Raw genomic sequence first — 22,512 nt, forward strand, 5'->3', positions numbered from 1 at the left:
TGTATATATATATACATACACATGTATGTATATATATATATATTATTAGAAAGAGATAGATGAAATGAGATAAGAATCATATTGATATCATCCAAAACTAATGTTGCTTAAAGTCAATGGAAAATTACCTTAAAAATTTCAAGGGTAGACATTTTGAACAAAACTTTGATATCCACTTTAATGAAACTATCACTCCAATATGAGGTTAAGACTTCTTTTTGAATGGATAGATGGTCAGAATATTACCACTCATCAACTCCATAGTAAAATATTTAATATAGAAAATGAAGAAGCAACATAAGACAGAGGGCAACGTTAAACACAAGAAATGACAGATAATTATGATCCAAAGAATTAAATATAAGTAAAATATACTTTAAAAGGATCCATTGGTCTTTGTGGTCTTGAAGGATATTTTCCTTATGTAGGTGTTTAACAATTGCATTTTATTCTTTTAAGATCAAGACATAATTTTTTTTGTTTTAAGTTAATATTTATGACCATAATGCTGCCAATTTTGCTTATATTTGTTGTAAAGTTTAACCCAAACATGAAGAATAAAAGACAGAATACTATAAATAAAAATACTATAAAATTGAGTGTCTATAGATGAATAGATAGATATAAACTTGGAGGTGATGAATGAAAAGAAGAAATAGAAGAAAGTTAAATGCATTATTGCCTCTGTCTTTCAAGTAGAAAGTCAATAGATATTACTAAATTTGTTATTTAGAGTTATATAAACAATCGGTAGACAGTGAAAAATAATAACTGAAAATTTCAGTGAGAAACTGGATGCTTTTCCCTATGATCAGGAACAAGACAACAATTACCCCATTATCACTTCTATTCAAAATCATACTGTAAGTTTTAACCAGGGAAATGAAATATATGTCATCCAGATTGAAAAGGAAGAAGTGAAACTATCTCTATTTGTCTATGACAAGATCTTATAGATAAAAACAATTCCACGGAATACATGAAAAAACTACCAGAACTAACAAAGAAGCTCAACAAGGTTGCAGATTACAAGATCAGTATATAAAAATCAGTGGTACCTGAATACATTTGCGATGAGCAGTCTCAAAACTAAGAGAACAACTTCATTTAAACAACATCAAAAGAACAAAATATTTAGGAATATATTTTTAAAAATAAGCACAAAATTTATATTTTGAAAACTACAAAATATTGTGGAAAGAAATTAAAAATGATCTAAGTAAATGGAAAGGCATTCTATATTCATGTGTCAGAAACTTATTGATAAGGTGTCAATGCTCTCTAAATTGATCTCCAAATTGATTTCTACAGATTCAACACAGTCCTGTTAAAAACCCAACTGACTTCTTTGCAAGCATTTATAAAATTCATATAATCCTAAAATCCATATGGAAATTCCAAGTCATTTGATGGCCAAAACACTCTTGAAAAAAGAACTAATTGGGAAGACTCATGCTTCACATTTCAAAATGAAGTGCAATTTGCAGTAATAAAGATAGTGTGATGTGGTTTGAGGAGAAATACATAGATTACTAGAGTAGAACTGAGAGTCTAGAAATAAATCCTCACTTCTATAGTCAGCTGATTTTTGACGATAGTGCCAAGACCATTCAGTGAAAAAAAAGGTCTTTTCAACAAAGGATGCTGCGTATCCACATGCAAAATAGTGAAGTTGAACCCGTACCTCACACCATCACAACATGGTCTGGTGTTTCTCAAAATATTAAATAAAGACTTATCAAAGACCCAGCACTATAACTCCCATATAAATATATACTCAAGCAAAATGAAAATAGATATCCTCACACAATTTTATTCATGAATGTTCATTGCTGCATTGTTTATAATAGTCAAAATTTAGAAATAATCCAAATGTCCATCAACTGATGAATGGATACATTTAGTCTAATTACTCAATAGAATATTATTCAGTGGAAAGAAGGAAAAAAGTACTGAGAGTTATAGTAGGGGAAGGAGAGGGACCAGAAGAAGCAAAACTTTTTTTTAGATGCTTCTGTATGTCACTATTTTTTCATGGGCAAAAATCTAGTTTTGCACAAAAAGAAAAGCATGCCTTAAAATGTTAACATTTTTTCTTTGTTTTAAAAACATTTTTCCTTTTTACTTCTCTCCCTAAGTTGCCTTATTGGTCAGTTTTATAGTCAGAAAATACAGAGAATTTTCATTAAATCTGATATGTAGCCTGAGAGTGCTACATATAGAGAAGTCTACATGTACATACAGTGATAGCACTGTTTTCATGACTTTAAAACCTTCACATTATTTCTAAATCACATTCATATTTTATTTTACATTTTATAATTTTTTCATGTACAGACACGAAATAGTTTGTTATTACATGTGGAAATAGAGTGTCAAGTACACCTTGCATAAATAATGTTATAAAAGATTTCTAAAAATTTTCAGTGGGATAACCAACTACACACTGAAAAAGTCAGCAGTGTCAGAATGATAACTGTAAAATTGCATTCAAGGGCATTTTTTAAATTCATGCAATTGCAGTCCTTAATAATATTAGTGAGCATACAAGTAAATTAGGCAATAGTTCAAGTCTCATTTTGTTATAATGACTTAGGAATCAAGCCAGCCCCAAATGCCCTGAGTGACTGTGTCATGTGCTCTGTGTTCTGGAAGGGAACTTTCCCTTTGGCAGTTGTCATTTGAAACTCAGTGCAGTCTCATAAGACTCATAAGATATGGCATATTTATCTTATTCTTCCATAAGAAGTGCTATAGTTCTTCCTTATGGGAATGCCAAGATGAGAATGGCATGAGGTAAGGCTCTGAGTCACTAAATCCTAAAAATACTGATGACAAAGTCAAGACACAGGGAACATCTAAAGCACAATAATACTATTAATAATAATCAGAGAGTAGAAAATGGAGAAGACTCATTTTTATTATTATTGAGTTCTTGGAGCCAGAGGACCACAGTGGATGTTTTAGGGTATCCATACATACCTTTAAAATAAATGTAGGATCAGGTCTGTGTATTTTTTGTTTGTTTGTTTATCTTTGAGGGAAAAGCTGTTAGTACTTTCATCTGACCCAAAAACTGAGCATAAGCCAAGAATGATGAAAATTTAATGGGGAAAATAAGTCCATTTATCTTAAAAACATCCTTAGCTCTTAGTATAGACAGATACATGGTGATTTTCCCAGGAAGCCACTATAGTTTCCTTTAAACTCAGTGCATGAGTTTTTAGACATCTGTCCTTAAAGTGTGACTTTAAGTCCAGAAGAACAAGACAGAGCCCCAGGCCTAGATGATGCTTTACAAAAAATATTCTCCAGTTAAGGGTCTATGAACTCACACTTAAAGTACATGAATACAGAGATCCCAGTCTTCTCCTGACCCAAGGCGGGAGTAAACTGTCTGGCTCCAGCCTTCGCCTCCACTGCCCCTGCCCGTCACATGTTTGCTGGTGTTCCCAGAGTACCCGCTATGGCCACCTACGCAAGATGTTGCTAATAAGGCAAGGAGACTTCAGAGAAAGTCCCTAACATAGGGCCTGACACAGGTAGAAAGCACTCAATAAATGTTTTCTGAGTGCTTTTCTGCTTGGGGTTTTCTCCATCCCTCCTTACCTTTTCTCTCAGATCGCTATGTTCTTGCATCTGGCTGAGGAAACCATGAGAGTTAAATCACAACAGTTAAGATGTAGGACGTCAGCTATAGCAATGCTTTTCAAACTTTAAATATGCATGTACATATCTCAGATGCCTTTTTGAAAGGCAGATTCTGATCAGGAAATCTGCAGTGGGGACTGACATTCCGTATTTGTAAAAGTTCCCAGATAATGCTACTGCTGCTGTCCATGGGACATTCCTGAAAAACCAAGTTGCTAGAACACTATCAAAGATGCATAGATAAAAGAAGCTGGATGTGGATGTGTGTAGGAGAAAGGGGGTAAACGTGAGCGTGTCCTTGTGCACACATGTATCCACACTTGGCTCAGGAGCGGGCTCACTCTGTTCTCCCCTCTGAATCCCATCTTAAATGGTTTTCTAAGTTTTCCACACCAACTAGCCTTTGTTAAATTATAGTCAAATAGTACCCTAACCTGTATCCTCAAAATTAAGGGATCTAACCTAAGCCATTTCTCTTAAAAAATGGAACAAAAAAACTGTACATAAGGGAATCTGAAAGTTGGCTGAAAACTGAAGATACAGTTGTTTGAGTATACAGACAGGAAGCAAAATGGTTGATTGTAATGCTCAATAAGGCATCAAAAGATTGCTGCCCTAGAGCTAGGACAGAGGGAAATGATTAAGAGACGTTAAAAAATAGATTAATAAGGCAGGAGACTAGGGGTTGAAATGAATTAGATGAAATGGGAAGGCACCAATGGACAGAGTATTTCCAGGTATGACCCATGAAAGATACAACTCTAAGAAATAAAGGCCCTACTCATGAAAATTGATTGTTCTGCCAGAGTGATAATTTTCAGGGAAATACATTAAAAAATGGAGCAGAATATACTTTTTCTGTATAATGTACCATTTCCTGCAGTTCATCAGTGCTGCTGCTTCTGCTTAGAACTACATATTAATCATTAATTACAACATGTCCAAAAGTCATTGTGTGAGTTTACCAGAAATATATTACCTTATATATTTTGTTACCCAAATATTAAAGTGTACAAATAGAAGTAATGCACAAGTTTCTTCAGTCAATAAGAAGCTTGACCCTGAATAGTATGATGTATGATCTATAAGCAGTAAGGCGGCGAAGGATATGAAAGGGGGGGAGTTTCCCTAGGGCTTAAAGAAAGACGTGACCTGGGTGTAAGTCATGTGGTCTCTCATTCAGAGACTTATAGGGAGAGATGCATAGGAACATTTCTCTTGCAGTTGGGAAGCTGACTAATAACTGATTAACCTGAGGATGTGGAAGGCCAGATACACAAAGGATAAGAGCAAAGGCACTGGGGTGCAAATGGGAAAAGAAGGGAAAAATGGATCAGAGCGTAATAGAAAGGCTGATATTGAAGGAGTTATCCAAGAGCCAACGTGTGACAAACTGCCTGGGGGATGAAGCTGTAAGTGAGGTGAAGTTCCCAGCCTCAGCCTGAGTTGAGTGAGTTTCACATGTTTGGACATGCCTGGCACCTCCCTAAGAAGGGGCTCATCCCAGGGGCTGGAGCATACAAACTTGGCCAAATAATAGTTCTTCAGGTATTTAAGACTAGATTCAATAGTGATAGTCTGGAGGGCTGGAAAAGTGTAGTCCATGGCTGAGTAGCCACGGTGAGAACATTGGTGAAAACATTATGTCTTACCTGGATATTGATTTAACCAGCAAGCGTGGTTAATATGAAACAAGGCCCACTACATTGCCCCCCAGGTATAGTCAGCATGAGCTAAGCAGATGTATCAGATAGACTCCAAAATGTCTAGTGGTCTAAACAATATAGGAGTTTATTTCTTGTTCATAAAACCCCTTCAAGATCGCTGTTTTGGGCTGTTTGGTGGGTCTCCTCCAAGTGACAATTTGGGGACATAGCCTACTTGTGTTATTGGCTTTGCCTTCCTCTAGGGCAGTAACAGAAAAAGTGTGGAAACAACGTCTGCCTTTTCAAAGTCTTGGTCCCAAAGAGGCACACATCTCTTCAGGGGTTATCCTGTTGGTGAGAGCTAGTCACATGGCTACACTGTTTACATGGAGGGCTGGAGAAGTGTAGTCCGTGGCTGAGCAGCCATTTCCTAGCTACAGTTGTACACTGTGGAAGAAGAGAATGGAGATTGATAGGGAGCTTGCCTTCTCTGCTCAATGCCTGTGCAAGCTAGTGCAAGAGTGAGAAGAATGTTCTCTTGTACATATGGAACAGAGTGGCTCTGTTTAATGAGAACCCCTGAGAATATAGTACCTCATCAGCACCTTATCAGATCGTTAATATTGAGGGCAGTGCCTGCTGGGGATGGACCCTGTGTAATGGCAGAGGTACCAGTGGAAGGTGCTCTGCTAAAATGAACTCAGTATTTGTCAACCAAAGAGGACTGAATGTGTGTTATGGAGACCGAGATTGCATGCAAGGTGAAAAGACTTTTTTACATGTGAGAGAGAAGCCCTGGGAACAAGCAATGAGAAAATGCAGGCATACCCTGTTATGTTGCACTTTTATTGAGCTTATTGCGTTTTTTACAGTTTGAAGGTTTGTGGTGAACCTTGTCAAACAAGTCTGTTGAGTCATTTTTCTAATAGCATTTGCTCACTTTATGTCTCTAGCACATTTTGGTAATTCTTGCAATATTTCAAACTTTTTCATTATTATTATATTTGTTACGGTGATCTGTGGTCAGTGACTACAACTCACTGAAAGCTCAGATGATGGTTAGTATATTTTAGTAATGAATTATTTTTAAATTAAGGTATATATACATTGCTTTTATAGTTATAATGCTATTGTACACTTAATAAACTACAGTATACATAACTTTTATATGCCACACCAAACCATTCATTTGACTTGCTTTATTGCAATATTCACTTTACTACAGTGGTCTGTAAGTAAAGCTGCAATATCTCCAAGGTATGCCAGTAATCCCTGCCTCCCTAGGTCCTCTCAGATGAGGGGGCAAGTATATAGAGAAACATTGCACTGAAAATGATTAGGGATCATAGATTTTGAAGGTAATTTCAAAGTATAAATATTTTAAGTCTTTTAGAATAAGCAGCCACCATAGGATGTGTGTGTGTGTGTGTGTGTGTGTGTGTGTGTGTGTGTGTGTGTGTGTGTGTATTAGGGATATGATTAAAAGGTGAAAACTTTATTTATTTAGATATGGATATACATATATATCCATTTTCAAAAAATAGTCAATACATCACAATGACACTTGGTATATGACTTTGATGGTCCTGAATAATTGGCCAGTCTCCTTCCCCCTCGGCCTGCCAAACCAATGTGTTGATCATTTCCATAGGCAGGACTCTCCCAGTAACCAGGGCAAAACAGTGCAAGGGTTCTGGGCTCCCGAGTGTTCTGCAGGACTGGGGAATGGTTCATCTCCTGGTGGACTGAAGGACTGGTCGCTACCTTGATCTACCCACATGTGGTTTTGATGCCACTTGTGGGAGTGTCACAGGCCGAAATGTGCAAGACAGATTGGCAGGCGAATGAATGACATATTGCTTAAGATGCTTGAAGACAAAAACTAGTCTGTAAGATCTCAAAGGTTCCATTTGTTTTCATCTGCCATATGTAAAGGGTTATGCCAAGCCCTTTTAGGTAATGAGTTCAGTCCTTACCAAAGTTCATGAGGTAGCTATTAATTTATCCATTATATAGTTAAGGACACTGAGCCTCAGAGAAATTAGGTAACTCCTCCAAGATCACAAAGATAATAATGGGGTAGGGCAGAAATTCAAACTTGGCATAGTTTGTTTCCAAAACTGAACTTGACTCTAGAGATGGTGGGTCTAGTTTAAACACATGTTCCCAGCACTGACACATAGGACGAACTTACAGCAGTGTGCTAAACGGGATATTTACGTACACTATCCAAAAGTAGAAAGGAAGCATATTCATTTGGTTCAGGATCATTGCACCAAATCCTATTAATTTAATCCTGTTGAAAGAAAATTCCTAAATATTTAGAAAATAGCAATGTCTATATTGTTGAGTGGCAAATTAATTTATTGAAATCAATACAATTCTCAAATGGAGATTTGTGTGACGTTTTAAGAGATGGTATTACTCCTTAGCACTGATGTATATCAAGGATTCAGCTTATTATTTTTACACATAAACTAATGTGAATATTTTGCAAGGAACTTTTATCAAGCCTGATTTATTTAATTTCTTTATCATCTTAAATGGATGCTTTCCTTTCTTAATATATTTGAAATCTACATTTTCACTCAATCAACTAACACTGTAGTAAGCAAGCATTCTGCTGCATAAATTCAAGGCAACTTTGATCAGTTTTGCCAAAGTAAAACAAAAATGACAGTTAAACCAAACTAGTGGACTTTCCTAAAAAGGTATTTCTATACAACATTAACCATGGACACGTAAAATTCTTTTATTCATGTTGGAAATATATTTTTAATGCTACTGTGAGATCTCTCTCTTTGATAAAGTCAAAACACCATTTTGTTAATAACCACTATATTAATTTTGCATCAAATTACAACAAGACTATACTGTAGAGTCATGCCATTCAGATGACATTTCCAAAATGTTCTAATTTAACATGATGACATATATTGCATGCATCTTTTACAAGTTATAGCTTATAATCTCTTAGAAAAATAGATCTTAACCAGCAAAAAAAAAAAGAAAAGAATGATGCAATATGAAATTATACCCCTTTGTGAACTAGAAGGACTGTAATTATAGTACTTCCTCTTAAAACCATTCAAGTATGTAACCATTGCTGGGAACAACAGTGTGTGGGGAACTTCTTTACACTCTTTCCTCTTGAACGCTCCTAAGATTGGAGAAAAAATGTCTCCTGTTCCTACTATCACTTTGAGCTTGCTTCAGAATTTTACCTTTTTGCACTACTCCTTAGAGATTATGGTGGGGAAGTTTGGAAAGCAGTTTCTCAGAAATGTCTTTTGGAGGGGAAGGAGAGCTATAAAAATATAGCAGCCTGACAAATGACAGGCATTGTGGAATGGAAAAGAAAAGACATCTTTTGGGTTTGCACCAAGATAGAAGCCTTTCTTCTCAAATGAATATTTTCGACAGCTGAGCAAAATGATAAACAGCAGTATCATAAAACACTTAAATGGAAACAAGTATTATGATGTACATTATTCACCTGGCATTCTCTAATTCGTGACATTTGTATGTGGCACAAACCACTGCAGATTCATTTATTTATTTTTGAAGTGGAATGAGTACCTTACAAAGACAGCCTGTTATGTTAATGTGGACATTTCTTCTCTAGAGAGGGAGAAGCTTAAGAAAAGAAGTCGTATCTGTACTAGAAATATGTAACCATTCTCAGGGTCCGTATCTTCAGGCTGAGCAAGTCCTAGCAGGACTTTATACTGTATAAAGACAGGCAGGTAGATAGGTAGATGGATGTATTTTTCCACAGCAGTGCTGCAAATGATTAACTATTTCATAAATGTTCTTTAAAAAATTGCTAAAACCAGTCTATTTCTGGAATTTACATTCAGGTGAGTAGTGGTATAAACACTCCATTATTGACTCAGTTCAGGAAGACTGTGCCTTTGATGCTCAGTGATGGACCTCCAGAAATAAAAAAAGAACATTGCAGCATATATTACCAACACCTAAAGAATAATAAGACAATATCATGAATTACTCTCTCTTAATAAATCTCACATCCTATCACTGATGAAATATAAAATTAAGAAGAAAAAGCAGTAAGACTGAGTCCCTAAGAAGCAGTTAGTATAGTGACAGGATAGGTAGCAAGTATTTAAAGCACTAGTTCTTAAATCTTCGTGTTCATAAGAATTACAAACAGCACTTTTTAAAAATGAAGATTCCTGGGCTTAATCCTCAGGGAGTTTTAGTTCTATAGGTCTGAGTTATTTGGTTGTGGATAATCAAAGGACTCAATTTTGGAGTACAATCAACATATATATGTACATGGAAAAAAATGAAATACCAAGCTTTCGTCTGCCTTCCATTTCTCCTTTTTTCTCAACCTACTTCACTCATCAATGCTTGTCCTTTCCTCCCCTTTCACCTGCTCACCACAATAACTGCATGAATTCAGCTGTACCTGTATCAACCCCAAACCCAGTTCTTTTCTGATAGTTGAAGTCTCTTATGAAACTGGGAACAGAGGCACTAAAGACAAGTGGGGATGAATAACCAAACGGTTGTACCATCAAGTAGCAGCCAGGCACTAGAGTGAAGCTATGATTTTCAGAGCTAGAAGACTGATGATGGGGAAGGAAAATGGTGCAACTAAACATGAAGTAGATGAAAGGGGAATAAAAAGACTGATAATCAGCCAAATAGAGATGGACAAACAGTGGTGAAAATGAACAAACTCAGTAGTTGGTTCTTTGAAAAGATAATAGAACTGACAACTGACCAACAAAAAGATAAAATGCAAATTGCATCAGAAATTTAAAAAGGACATTGCAGCATATATTACCAACACCTGAAGAATTATAAGACAATATCGTGAATTATTCTCTTAATAAATTTCACATTGTAAATGAAAGAGACAAATTAACAGAAATTAACACAAGAAGAAATAGAGCATTACTAGAAATATAACATAGGAAGAAATAGAAAATTTAAGTAGCTCCATATAAATTAAAGACATTGACTTTGTAACCAAAATTCAAATTTCCTTTCAACAGGAAAACATAAGGCTCCATGACTATATTGGTAAATTCTCCAGTAACATAAGGAATAAATTATATCAGTCCTACATAAACTCTTTTAGAAAACTGAGGTGTATATACTTCCTAACTCATTTTGTGGGCTACCTAAATCTAATCCCATAACCTGACAAAACATTTAAAAACAAGCCCATTTAAATTTTTCATATGAGCATAGATGTAAAATATCTTAACAATGTATCTGCAAATTGAATCCAGTGATATATAATAACTGCAGTGCATCATGACTGATTGGCATATATTCCAAGAATGCAAGGCCGGTTTAACATCCGAAAATCAATTAACACACTAAGGTACTTAAGTCCCGTATAAAAATCTAAATGGGTGTTAAAAGAATTTCGAAAAAGTCAAGCACTTGCACGAATGTTTGTTCTTACAACTCCTATTCAAAATTGTAACAGAGGTCTGATGTAGGGCAAAATGAAAAAAAAAAGCATGAATGTCAAGAAAGAAGGAGCAAACTATTTTTATTTGCAGAAAATATGACACAATATAGGCAGCAGAAACAATTGCTTGGCAGACATCAAGTCCCTCATGCCCATATTATCACACTCCTTTGCTCACCATGGTCCTCCACAAACACATTCAAAATTGTTTCATAATCTAAATAAGAATAGTGCATAGCTTGCTATGCAAATGTAGTTACAAAACAATTCCCTGTGTAACATTTCCAGCCAGATTGCTACCGCCCAGCCCAGTCCGTAGAAACTCTGGAGCCATCAAAAGGTAGGATAATAATGTTACGTGAGATGAGAGAGGCATGTTGAGGCCACATCATGGAATTTGGACTTTCTCAGTTAGGCAGTAGGGAGCTATTGAATATCTCTGAGCACAGAAGTGACATGGTGATATGCTAAGTGAGGAGGGGGAGGCACTGGAAACAGTTCACCCCAGTGGGGAGGAATAATGTTTCACAAGCATTGTTTGGAATTGCTAGTATTTGGTGCCAATGGAAAGCAAACAACTTTTACTTGATTTTATTTTATTTTTTTTTACAGAAAATGCATCCTCTTTCATTTTCTACACCCAGAGTATTCCACTCTCTCCACTTCACCTACAAAATGCCACAGGAGTATCATTATCAGAATTGGAGTGGATGGAATTTAATTTGATTGTTCATTAAATAGATTAGGGGAGAGGAGCAGACTCAAAAATCTTTCTGTATGCAATTTCTGGGTACTGGTGGCAATTCTGAGGGAAGCAGTAGTAGAAACTGAGCAGAGTTGCTCATGCAATATGACGTTATACAACTCACAGCATGCGTACAGTGTGGTTGTATGTGATTAAACATTTGTTGAGTGATTACATGAATGAAGGAGTTTTTCAACAGGGAAGAATAGGAGTTAAAGAATTTCTGTAAAAAGAAAAGTAAATAATTATCTTTCTAAAAGAAAAGAATATTCTGAAGAAGTTGTTTATTGATGAAAATATTTCTTGTCTCATTTATATTTCTATTCTGTTCAAACAAAACCCTCCAAATTCAATCTACTTATTGAGGTAGACTTCGTTTTCTTAAATTTTTGAGTTTGTTTTTAAAATCCTGACTTTGGGGTCATTAACCTTACCTCACTGACTCTTAGTGAGTTCTGTGGGAAGATGTAATCCATAGAACATTAGATTTTCTCTGCCACCAGCCAAATGAGATTTTAGGAAGACATGTATTTCTGCTGCTTTAAAAGTGTTGCTTTAAATTACTTAAAATATAGTGTCTATTACATAACCTCTGATACATACTGACTGTGCTCACCTAATTTATTAATCTTTAAATCATACTTTTTATTTTCTTTAAACATCAGAGTACTATTTTCACACATATAAAAGAGATCACGTATGGATTACCCCATGCCTTGTATTCACCCTGATAGTGAGAAAGGTGACTAGGATATTTATTGCAGAAGCTTACTCTTCTCTGTTGTCACTAAATGTCCCTGCCAAATTCATTGTTTCTGTTGCTCCACAACTGACTGTGTGTATCTACCATTGCTACATAGCTTGGGACAGCAACCTTTTGCAGTGAAGTCCAAAATAGATGCATCTTGAGTGTGGTCTTAAGTAACCACTAGCAAACATCTGAGCTATTCAGAGAAACTCACACAAAAAAACTAGAATGCTTGCCTGATTATCCCATTGTGCATCCATCCACTCTCAGGTATAGGCCGTTGCTTTGACCTTTTTTGGTTCTAGCACCATGTTCATTGCTGTTTATATTTGTAGAAGCTTATCACAAGCAGAGTGAGTTTAGCATAGTGGTTGTGAGCCTGGATTTGGGAGATAGGCCACTACCAGCTGTGTGACCTCCAGTAAGTGACTTGGTCTTTTTAAGGTTCAGTTTCTTCTGAAATGAAGACTCATGCACTTCACAAATGGTATAATGACTAAAACTCCCCATAACTGTGGAACTTTCATGGTATAGTAATGGGGTTGGGAGAGTAGTGGAGTAAGACAAAAATCAGCAAATGTAAAAAGAAGCAAATCTATTTACTGAAGTGCTGTGGAAGACACAGGACAAGGTAAAAGACTGCGGGCGCACCATTTTAAGGAAGGGAGTTGCCATTTCAGATGTGTAGTCGAGGCAGGGCTCAGTAAGAAGGTGACATTTGGTTTGAGACCTGAAAGAGATGAGGGAGTCAGCTGTGTGCAAATCTGTAGGAAGTTACCTAGGCAGAGGGGGAAGCCTGTGCGAACACCTTAACGTAGGAACATCCCTAATGTATTCAAGGAATAGGAAAGAGGCCATGTAGCTGGAGTAGAACGAGCAAAAGAGAGAAGAACATCTCCAGCCTTTCAGGTATTTGCACAGGATGCAGATGTCTTTTCACTTTGCAAGTGCCTGCCACACATCTATTAAGTACTTTAGAAGCATTGACAAGGTTTGATTATCAATCACTTGATCACTTTACTGCCTAATATTTGTTCAATACCAGTGTGAAATATACGTAGTAGTGGTTATACCTAATCTTTACCAAGCACTTACTATAACCCAGAGAGGATACTAAACACTTTGATGTTAATCACCTCAGTTAATCCTGAAAACAGATTTATGAGATAGGTATTAGTATGCTTATTTTATAGATAAATAAACTAAGATTCACAGGCTTGGGTAGTTCAGAGTGTAGTGTGTACTGTGGCTAGAAATTATGGTACACAATCCAAATTATTAAGGAATTCACACCACTTGGAAGAGACACAGAATATGAGTGTCAAATTCTACAGCAGGATAACATAGTGCCAACATGAAAGATTGCAGGTATATAGCAACTGGTTTCCATTTGGGCTAGGCCTTAGGAAGTTCAGTTAATTTTTCTGTAGGAATTATAGGATTTTTTATTAATGAGAAAAAATATACAACATTGTGGCACTCTGCTGACAATATCCTGTGTTGAGAAGGCTCATTTATTGAAAATGAGTTTGTGGAGCATCTGCTACATGTCAAGCATCCTGTTGGATCCATGGATGGTGAAAAGGTGCAGAAGTTTATGGCCTCGGGTTGCTTACAGCACACGGCGGAGAGGTATTTTCAGACGGGAATGTAGCATCTATAAGTTGGACACTGAGGGACTGCAAGATGACATCAAAATAAAATGCTACAGGACAACAGAAAAGGGGAAAGCCCTTTAATCTGAGAGGAGCTCAGCACTGAGCATGACTAGAAAACGGTAGAGGTCGACCTCCTGAAGGAGGGGCCGCGGTACCTGGTGAGACAGGTGCTGGGCTTGACCTCTCCCCTCCCTTACGTATCATGTGTGTGTCCTATGTCTTGTCCTTCCTCCCAGTGAACGGGCATGCTGTTATTTCTTCCATTTTAAACCCTTCTGATTCCAATTCCTTTCCCAGTTATTGTCCTTTCTCTCCTTTTTAGCCAAACTCGTTGAAAGATGTTTCTATGCTGATGCCTCCAAGCCCTATTCTCCTATGATCTCTTGAAATCATGTCTGCCAGGCCTTCGCTCTCATCATTGCACTGCAATATTTTTTCTCAAGGTCACCAAGAACCCCTGTCTGTTTAAACCCAAAGGTCAAATCTCAGTTTTTATTTTTCTTGACCTAACAATGTTTACAACAATTTTGCATTCTCTTTCTCTTTGGCTTCCAGCACTGCACTTTCTCCTGGCTTTCTTGCCAAGCCCCTGGCTATTCCTTCGCCTCCTTTCCTGCGTGCTCCTCTCCCCCAGGCTACTACTGCTGGAGGGCACTAGGGCTCTCTGGATGGGTCTTTCCTCTGTCCACACTTACTCCCTTGGTGATACCGACTTCAAATTCTGTCTCTAAATAGTTGGAGTTCAAGAATTCCACACCTGTATTTCTATTACTCAACATCCAGTAGATAATTTCAAATCAAATGTGTCACAAACCGATCTCCTGATCTTTCCAAATCCGCTTCGCCCATAGCCTCTTGTATCTTAGTCACGACAACTCTCTCCTTCCAGGCGATCATGCCCAAAGCCATGATAACATCCTTGAATTCTTTCTCCTAATAGCCATATTTAACCCATCAGCAAATCGTGTTAATTCTATCTCCAAACTTAAAAAATATCCATAACCTTTTATTTTACTTATATTTAATGATTTAATAGTTTAAATATGTCATAATGTAGTAATTTAAAGATAGGGTAATTCCTTCTCTTTAATTTGTTTAGTTGTTTATGTATCTATCACTAACTTTTCCCTAAAATTCTGGAATCTCTGCCACATGTATAAGGTTTTTTTATTTTTTAATATGTCCTGGTGTAGGTATTCTATCTCTCCAGCCCTACCTTATTCTCAAAATATTCCATTCTTTGGTTCTAGTTTGGACCACTGACTCTCTGGGCTTCCTGCTCAGCTGTTACTGCAGGACTTTCCACATTCCTCTGGTCCCCATCCCCTGGGTCCCAGGAATTGCATTCCTGTTGTTCTTGTTTGTTTACATTCTCATCTGCTGAGACTATCCCTAAAAACTTCCTGAGAGAGGGAGTTAAATTCTTTAAATCCTTGAATATCTGGACAATGTCATTATTCTTTCCTCACAGGCACCTATATTTGACCTCACATAGAATTCTAGATTAGGAAAATAATTTTGTTTATAATCTTTAAGGTATGAATTATGTTCTAGGTTATAATAATATTGCAGAATGCTTTGGTGATATTCTATATTTTTATACATGGATTACTTTATCAGTCTTTGGAAATTTTTGTGTTTTTTAAATTTCTGATATGCAAATGCATCATGAAATTTTACCCTGATGTCAGTTATTTCCCTCCATTAATTTTTACTAGCACATGGAGAGACTTTTTAAACTGGTTTAATGTCTAGAAAATGTTTATTTTGTACTAATTCTTTGATAATTTCATCCCTCCTATTTTTTTCCTACTTTTTGTCTTTCTGGAAATTCTCTTATTTTTATTTCATTTTTCATCACCATTATTATTATTATTAAGAATTTATGAAGAATTTCCCCAACTTTCTCTTCTTATCTTTTTATGTAGATTTTTATTTTGCCTATTGTATTTTTAATATTGAATGATTCTTTCCTCCACAGATTATTTTGTTTCTTAAGGTTTTCTGTTTTCTATATTTTTAAATGAATAAAACTTTTATCTTTCTGGAAATAATAATTTTAAGTATGTATTTTTTAACCACTATTGATTGATGATTTCTTCTATTTCTGTTCCCTGCATTGCTTTCTTTCCCTCCTGGATTATTATTTTTCATCCTTCTCCACTTCCCCCTCCTTCTCTTCCTATTTCTCTTCTAACTTTTCTTTTTTTTAATGTTGGAAATTGTACACAAATGTCTGATGAGTCCTTGATATGTGCTCCACTCTGCAGTAAAATGACAAAACACTTTGAAACTAGATTTTACCCTTATGTGTGGGAGCAATAAGAGAGCTTTCCTTTGCAGGGGTCAGAGTCCCAGGTAGCAGTTGTAGAGATCTTATTTCTGTAGCTTTCCTCTGCCAGTTTCCTCTTTATGGAAAATAAGTCTGGCTTCTGGTTTTCTAGAAGCAGTGTAGGAAAAAGAAGAATGTGGCAGGGGGTGGGCTGTCCCTGTGTTAGTGTACACTTACTCCCCAGTGATTCACTTACTCCCCAGTTTCTGCCCTATCCCTCACCCACTCACCATTGTTCATGATGTAATATGATGAGTTGGTTAATTTCTTTTTTTTGACAATAAGACTGTTGTCATCAGGGAGCAGGACTAGTTTGCCTGGCTGTATATGATTGAAAATGGTTCCTGGAAATTTAAATACCTGCTATGTGGCATTTCTCTAATTTGCAGTTTTCGACCTTGCCACTGTTGGTATTTGGGGCTGGATAACCCTTCACTGTGGGGGGCCTTTCTGCATGTGGTAGGGTGTTCAGCGGCATTCCTGGCCTCTGCACACAAGCTGCTGGTACAAGCCCTCTCCCAACTGGGGTGACCAAAAATGCCTCTAGCCACTGCTACATGTCCTATGCGTGGCGAAATTACCCCCAGGTGAAAGCTTATGTTCTAACTTCACACCTGTGTCCTATTTCTTCGAGATTTTTGTTGCCTGTGATCTTAAGGCTTTCAGAGGTTCTGTAGGAAAAATAAGTTATCTTGTTTTACTAATCCAGCTCAGCTAGCACTCATATTGTAACTCCCCTAATGAGTTGAAAGAATTATCAGTATTCATTCATATCTCTTCCTTCCATTTTCTGTCCTTGAAATTTTTTTGTGAAATTTATTTTTTCCCTATTGTTTTCTCTATTGGTCTCATTAAACTTGTGGATTAAACTTTTTTTAAAATTCCTATTATTTTAGTGAGCTATCAGGAAAAAAGAGGAAATAGGCACCATGCTTAATCTTCTGCATTTTGCCTTGAGAAATTCCCAGGCCAAGGAGCAAGGAGGGAGACCCAGGTGGAGCCCAGGGGGTTCTCTGAGTTGAAGAGAGAGAGCTGAGAGGTCAGGGAGTCCAGAGTGGCTAAAGTTTACGGAGACAGCAGCATAGAGAGATAAATCCGGAGATCTGCAGAGTATCTTCCTTAAGTATTAAGCTGCCCAGCAATCATTGCATGTGTGGGAGGCTGGGGAAAGAACATCTGAAAGGCTTATAGATTATAGACACCAGTGCTTAGTGCTCATGCAAGGCTGGGACTAGTGCACATTTCTGCTTTCCAAAATAGAAAAACCTCATGATGCCCAGAACTTCAGCAAGCGTACACACAAGGGCCTTGCCTAGTAATGGAGAACACCCTGGACTAATCACTGCTCCAGTATCACCTAATAAATCTTAAGAGCAAGACAAGGAACTGTTTTCAAGTAATTTAACTGTATCCCAGAGCAAAGTTCAGGAGTATCTATAGGAATGTTATAATATCCAGCACCCAACAAATAAAAAAATTCATGATGTGTGGCACTCAGAAAATTTACCAGGCATGCAAAGAAGCAAGAAAATACAATAATGAGGACAAAAATACAACTGAAATTGACCCAGAACTGAAACAGATGTTAGAATTATCAGGAAAGTACATTAAAACAGGTATTATAATTATGTTACAGATAGTTGGAAGATTATATCAAGACATGAGAGGTACGAAAAAGGATACAAATAAAAAATCTAAAGAGGAAAGCTGAAATGTGTGAAATGAAAATACATTGGATGGGATTAATGGTAATACTTGCATATTGCAAAAAAGATTAGTAAGGTTGAAGTCATAGCAAACATAACCTATCCAAAATTAAACATAGACTATATAATATTAAAAAAAAGAAAAAAGCATTGGTGACCTGTGTGATTAATTCAACAGTCATGATATATTTGTAATTGGAGTACCCAAAGGAGAGGTATGATTAAGAAGGAATGGGAAAAAGAAAAATTGAGGAAACAATGACTTAAAAATTCCAAGTATTGTATAATGAAAAAACCATAAAACCACCAATGCAAGAATCTCAAGAAAACCCAAGAAAAAAACATAAAATTACAAAAGGCATATCATAATTGAATTTCTCAAAACTACTGCTAATTTTATCATTAATGATAAAGATAAAATATTAAAACAGCCAAGGGAAAAGATCCATTATATACAGAGGAAGAACCAAAGGTAGGAAAACAAGTTTCCTGTCAGAAAAGATGCAAAGAAGAAGACAATGGAGCAACATCCTTAAGATACAGGAAGAAAAAAAATAGTGCACTTAGAATTCTATACCTATCAAGTGTCTTTCTGAGATGGTGAAATAAAAATTCCTTACAATACATGAAATGAAAGAATTCCTCACAAGGGGACCTGAATTACAAGAAATGTTAAGAAGAACCACGTCTACCTGAAGTATAATGATAGCATAAAGGAATATGGATCTACACAAAGAAATGGGGAGCTCCAAAAATGGTAAAATATATAAGATATTTTTCTGGTTATTTAATTATCTTTTAAAATATTTGACAGTTTAAACAAAAATAACACTGTGGTAAAGGGTTAATATACATTGCAAGTAAAGTGTGTGACAATATAGCACAATGGTTAGGAGGGAGAAGAGGAAGTCTCTTCTCATAAGCTCCCTATGCTGTATGTGAACTAGTTTATCACTTCAAGGTAGATTGTATAAACTTGTATATCATAGACCTCAAAGAAACCACTAAAATAATAAAACAATATGTTATGTCTAATAAAACAAAAGGGAGATACAATCGAATCATGAAAATATAAAATAATACAAAATGAAGTAGACATGAGGAGCACAATCAGGTATAACAAGTAAAAAGAAAATAATACAATGATAGATTTAAACTTAACCCTATCAATAACCATGCTAAATTTAAATATCCTTAATACTCCAGCTAAAGTTAGACATTAGAAGAATGGATAAAATAATGGGATGGTAAAAAAAAAAAAGGATGGTGAAAGATATATATGTGAGCACAAATCATAAGAAAGCTGGAATGACTTTATTCATAACAGAAAATGTAGATTTTAGAGAAAATATATTAGCTAGGATAAAGAAGTTCAGATTGCAAAAGGGGTCAATTCATCACAAGGACATAACAATTCTTAACATTCATGCATCCACAACAAGAGTTTAAAAATACCCAAATCAAAAACTGAACTGAAAGGCGAAATAGAAAAATCCACAGTTATTGGCAAACATTTCAATACCACTTTCTCAATAATCAGTACAAACTGACAGAAAAACCAGGAAGTATAAAGACCGGAACAAACACTGTGAACCAATTTGACCCGACTGGCACGTAAGAGGAGCTCAACAGCACCAGGTTACATGGACTTTCCTTATCAACACAAAACATCTACCAAAGTCGATCAAATTCTGGGCCAAAAGCAAGCCTCAATACATTTAAAATAATTCATTCATATAAAGTAATAACGTAGCTATGTGACCCTGATAAGTAAGTTCAATTAGGAATCAATAACAGAATAATTTCTGGGATATCTCTAAATATTTGGAAACTAAACCATGCATGTGTAAATAACCTAAAGGTCAAAGAGGAAATCAAAAGGGAAATAAGGCCATATTTTGAACTGAAGGAGAGTAAAAACACAATAAATCAAAACTCTGGGGTGTAAATATAGCAGCGCTTAGTAGGGTGACATAAGCACTAATTGTCTACATTTGAAAAGAAGACAGATTTCAGAGAAAAATCTTCCTTGAGAAATTAGATAAGAGGCATAACCCAAGCCAGGTCAGTCAGTTAAGTTTCTAACTAGAGCTCATGGGGAGGATCCTTTTTAATTTTTGCTCATGTGACCAACAGCATGTAAGACCAAACTTTATAAAACGAAGGGTTTTGAAGAGCAGGATAATTTCTATGGCTCCAAGTATGAACATGTATTTGTTATCAGAAGGAGTACTTACACCCCATAATCTGTTCTCCCTTCTATATTACTAATAGAAATCTTAATATGAATTGTCCATCCATGTGATCATAAAAAGTAAACTACGTTTCTTAGCCTCTTGTGCAACTAGGTGTAGAAATTTAAGTTGAGGTTAATAATATTGTGTCTCTTTTAATTTTTGCTGCTCAGTTTAAGCCATATGTAAAACAAAGACGACCATTTACTTAGTTTAGAACTCCATGGTTTGGCTGGGCCATGTCTTGGCTGGCTCGGTCAGCCTTCTCTGCACTCTTTCACTGATCTGTGCTTAGTTAGCTAGTCAGCTGGATGATCTAGAACGGCCTCACTCACATCTCATGTGGTGTCAAGCAGACTGTTAACTAGGGTGGTGGGAACAACTACTAGTAGGGGCAACCACAGTTCTCTCCCACATATTCTTTAGTTCTCCAACAGGATAGCCTAAGCCTGTTTACAATGTGGTCTCAGAGTTCCCAGACTGCAAGAATGAACTCAAAATTTGCAAGCATTCCAAGCCTTTGATCGCATCTTGTTTGCTGACATCCAAAGAAAATCAACAGGCCAATCTAGGGTTAGTGTAAAAGTGTGCTACCAAAGAGCATGGCCACAGAAGAGAGATTTAGATCACTTTTTGAAAGTGTATTTTTAAAGAGGTGAGGGCACACTCTTCTCTCTTTCTACTTGGTGGACAGGAATTGGTCTTAGCATACAAATAGATTTATATACCATCACTATAAATAAAGAGAATCTACACCTGAGTTGAACAGAAGTAAACTTCTTCTTTTCAGGTGCATTTTGAGAAAATGATTAAAATGAACTAATTTGATAAAACTGCAAAGCCTTTTATTGCTTTTAAACCACATAGAGAGGTAATATAGAGAAAGTGTGGTTTATATGTATTGTGCAAACTTTTAGGTTCATGAAATGGTAGTGAAATTGTATTATCTTGTTTGCAGAAGAGTTTCTCTTGAGGAAAGATTCTGTTTTGTTGAAAGAGTTACCTGGACAAGACTGGGGTTTGCACGAGTCAAGGCAATAATGGGTGTTTTTAAGCTGTTCTGTGTAAATGGTGAGAATCAGGTGTAAAAAGGTAAAGTAGACATGCATGAGGGATGAGGGAAGAAGAAAAGGGAGAGAGAAGACAGAAATGGTAGTTTGTTGGAGTGCAGAAGTCTCTGAAAACCTCTAGGTGTAGGGAAACTAGAAAGATATTATAAATTTCAAAGTAAAGCTCTTGTTTTTCTTTCATCCCAAATCTTTAGTAAAGTTTAGTGCATTTTCTTTCTTATGAGAGCTCCTTTTAAAATTGAATTGTTGGTTGAGTTTCCTCTCTAGGAGGATACAGGGCAGAGCCCTCAGGTGGCGAGAAGACTGGAAAGTGGAGGAAGAATTTTAAGAGTCAGGGCGACCATGAGAATATCTGTGCACATAAAATTCTTGTAAACATAAGGAGCACTTTTTGTCCTTCAAAAGGAATGGAATGAGGGCTGCAGGCAGTCTTATCTAGATTTCAAGAGGCAACAGAGCTGCAGGTGGTATATGCCTTACATTTAAACAAGAATGTAACAAAATACATAGGAGACTAAGTTTTGGCACAGAATACACTTTTATTTCTTTTCATCTTTTCATTCTTTCTTGCTCTTGATCTTGGAAATAGTACTCTTTACATGGAGAGTTATAACACGTCCAACGTTATTCTTTGACAGCAATATAATGTATGTCCAGCGTGTAAAGCTTTTTGGCATGTCTTTGGAGAACAAACTAATACAAGTGAAACAACAGCAAAAAATAAGGGCTTTCCTGTAGAATGATGGGCTTGAAGTGTCCTAAGTGTGTAATCAAATACCTTTTGGGTTTTCATGTTTATTATAACATGTGCCCACCAATAAATGACATTCGTTTCTGCAGGCCAGATCAAATCCCTATCGTGAGTAATGATCTGGGTTCCATGGGGCTGGATGAGAGTGGGAGTGGGGCACACAGACAGCCACAAAGAGGCAATTCTGGTCCTTGTGTAACTTTCTAGACCGATGTGTCTTTGAATTTGAAGTTTATATAAAAAAAATATAATTAACCTTACTATCTACAACTACACCTGGTACATGTATAAACCTTTATTTTTCAGAACATTAGACATTTTAATATCAATTGTTTTATCCTCAAGTAATGATTCCAGTGAGTCTCTTGTTCTCAGATGAGGAAAAATTCTTCAGCTTAAAAACCCTTCTCTACATCTTTGTAATCGCATCCCAGTCTCATGTGGTCTTTCTGGATATCTCTGAGATTAAGAGTGAATCACCCTGTCTCTTTCCACATGTAGATTACTTCCCTGTGT

At 36.4% G+C, this 22,512-nt stretch overlaps 1 protein-coding gene across 1 annotated transcript in view; it reads left to right on the forward strand.

Annotated features, from left to right (window-relative positions):
* The window catches only part of USH2A (usherin), a 722,977-nt gene that overhangs the window by 112,751 nt on the left and 587,714 nt on the right, over positions 1 to 22,512 (forward strand). The gene's annotated exons all lie outside the window — the stretch shown is intronic.

This window comes from Manis pentadactyla, chromosome 19 (assembly GCF_030020395.1).
Source record: "Manis pentadactyla isolate mManPen7 chromosome 19, mManPen7.hap1, whole genome shotgun sequence".
Lineage (NCBI taxonomy): Eukaryota > Metazoa > Chordata > Mammalia > Pholidota > Manidae > Manis > Manis pentadactyla.